Below are 3,383 nucleotides of genomic sequence, written 5' to 3'. Positions count from 1 at the left end.
ACGGCGAAAAATAGATATATTATGTTTACAATTTAAATGTTATTTTTTCATTTTTATTTTTATTTATTTTTTTCATTTTCATTTTGTTTTATTTGTTTTATTTTATAAAATTATTTAATTTTTGTTTATTTTTATTTCGGTTTTTTTATTTATTTTGTTTTATTTTCTGGATTGATTTTATTTTATTTTAGAATTGATCTTCTCTCCAATATTGATTTGATATTTCCAGGAAAAAATAGACATATTATGTTTACAATTTACATTTTTATTTTTCAGTTATTATTTTATTTTTAGTTATTTTTATTTTTAGTTGACAATTAAAAAATATATTTGGCTACTGATCCCGTGCTAATTGGAATGAAGTAATATTTTTTCTATTATCTCATTTTTGTTTCTTTTTTATTTTTATTTTTATTTTATTATTTTATTTTTGTTTCTTATTTAATTTTATTTTTGTTTTATTTTTTAATTTAATTTAATTTTTAATTTTATTATTAATAAAAATTACGCTTCTCAGTGGAAAAATTACTTGATCTAGTTTTTATTTTTTGTTTCTTATTTATTTATTTTTATTTTTGTTTTATTATTTTATTTGCTTTATTTTATTTTATTATTTTATTTTATTTTTGCTTTATTTTATTATATTATTTTATTATTATTTTTATTTTATTTTATTATTTAATTTTACTTTATTATTAATAAAAATTACGCCTCTCAGTGGAAAAATTACTTGATACAGGAGTTGCATTTTATTATTTTATTTTATTATTATTATTGTTTTATTTTATTATTTCGTTTTATTTTATTTTTTATTTTATTTTATTATTTTTGTTTTATTTAATTTTTTTTTATTTTTTTAAATGATTAATTACACTCCTCAGGATGGGAGCCATCTTTGATTAAATTAAGTTTAATTAAATTTGATTAAATTTCCACCACAAGTTAAATTTTTTAAAAAATTAAATTAATTAAATTAATTTAAATTTAATTTTAAAAAATATGTTGTTTTGCGTGGAATAAATAAGTGGCGGTGAAAATGCCGATTGTGACTGTAAATATAATCAACGTGTATATAAATAATGTTTCGGCGCGAAGGATGTTGGAATAAATTTAAATAAAATTTAAACAAAATTGCGAGTTAAAAAATATTTATTATTATTATTATTATTATTATTCCAAGGTGACTCATGATTATTATTAATATTAATATTATATTTTTTCCAAGATGTCCCAAGATGTACCATTATTATTATTATTATTATTATTCCAAGGTGACTCGTTATTGTAATTTTTAATATTAATATTTTTTTAAGATGGCTCATGGCCAGTTCATACCATTATTATTATTATTATTATTATATTATTAATTTTTTTGAATTTGGTTCATCACGCTTGTAGTTCATAATAATAATAATAATGTCATGAACTACGATCATGATTCTCCTTAAAAATATAATAATAATAATAACAATTATAAATACAATCATGAGTCACCTTTGGAAATAATAATAATAATAATAGGAATGGTATATATATATATATATACACACACACATACATACACTATATATGTGTGTGTGTGTGTGCGCGCACATGCATTATATATATACACACACACACACACACACACATAGAAGAAGACAAGCCCTCCATCTTGAGGGAGAGAGAGGCAGGCTAGCTCCAACAGGGCTGCCTGGAAGAAGACAAGCCCTCCCTTCAGCCACCATCTTGAGGGATACAGAGGCAGGCTAGCTCCAACAGGGCTGCCTGGGAGCTAGCTCCAAGAAGCCAAGCCCTCCCTCCAGTCCATCTGCCTTGGTCCAGACCTCCAAGGTAGTGAACTGCTGGACCTGATCCCCTTCCCCACCACTACTCCCTTTTCCTTTTGTGTCCTGTAAACCTGAGGGCAGGGAACTGTCTGATTAAAAAGATTGTATGTGCAGCGCTGTGTAAATTTATTTATAAAGCGCTGTAAAATAATAAAAAAGGTTAATAATAATAATAATAATAATAATAATATATTCACATAATACATATATATACACACAATATATATATATACACACAGAGATAATTATATATATATAAACACGCATGCACACACACATATACACACACACACACACACACACTATATATATATATATATATATATGGAGCTGAGTCAGTCTCTCCATTGGAAGAAAGCAACGCCTTTTCAAAATAGATGATTCCATTCCCCAAAAATGTGCCCCAAATTCGGATGTTTTTGCCCTAAAAGGAGACAGAATTGCAGAAACGCCAAGTTTCCTTTTGCGAAGAAGAAGAAGGTGAGGCTTTTTGGACCTTTAAAAACACAAGAGGAAAATAAAGGAGGTTTATTAATTGAATTTTCAAACAATAAACATCTATATAACTTTTGCAAACTTGACATCTATATGTTTTTATTTATTATTTATTTATTATTATTATTAATTATTTATAAAAATATAATATAAAAGATATAATAAAAATAATACAAAATAAATACAAATATATATACATATTATATATATATTATATAATATGAAATGAAAATGTAAATTATTAAATTATATATATATATATATATGTTAAAATGTATATATTTGTGTATTTTATTTTTATAATTTATATTTTTATATTATATTTTTAATTTTATTTAATATATATTTATATTTTTATTTATTTATTTTTATTTTATAAAAACAATTTCACTTTATTTTTATTTGTTTAATTTATTTTTCTTCATTTTTTATTTTTAAATTTATCCTCTACTTTTTATTTTATTTTATATATAATTAATCTTATTTTAATAGTTTATTTTTTATTTATTTTTTATTTTAATTTTAACAGTTTTTTTATTTTATTTTTAAATTGATCTCTCTATTATTATTTTTAATTTTATGTATTATATTTATTATATTATATTTTTAATATAATCTCTATTATTTTATATTTTTTATTTTATATATATATTTTAAATCTTATTTTAATTATTTATTTTAATTTTAATTTTAAATTGATCTCTGATATTTTATTTTATAATATTATATTAAATTTTTAATTTTAATTTTATTTTTAATTTTAAGCAATTTAAATTAAATTAAATTAAATTTTATATATTCTTTTATATTACATTTTTTTTAATTTTAAGCAATTAAAATTAAATTAAATCAAATTAAAATTAAATGCTCCCTTCCTTGCTGTTCCTCAATGGGCCACAACGGAGCAGCAAAGTGCAGAGGAGAACCCAAATTGCCTTCCAAATAGGCCTCTTCTCTCCCCAATTTTCCCTCTCCTTCTCTCCATCTGTCTCTTTCTTATCCCCCCCCCCGATTCTTATCTTCTGAAGACCCCCCCTCCAAAAAAAAGGGGTCAAAGGG

This window comes from Sceloporus occidentalis, unplaced genomic scaffold (assembly GCF_023333645.1).
Source record: "Sceloporus occidentalis isolate IW3139 unplaced genomic scaffold, rSceOcc1.0.p SCAF_91, whole genome shotgun sequence".
Taxonomy (NCBI): Eukaryota; Metazoa; Chordata; class Lepidosauria; order Squamata; family Phrynosomatidae; genus Sceloporus; species Sceloporus occidentalis.
This window is presented reverse-complemented; position numbering follows the sequence as displayed.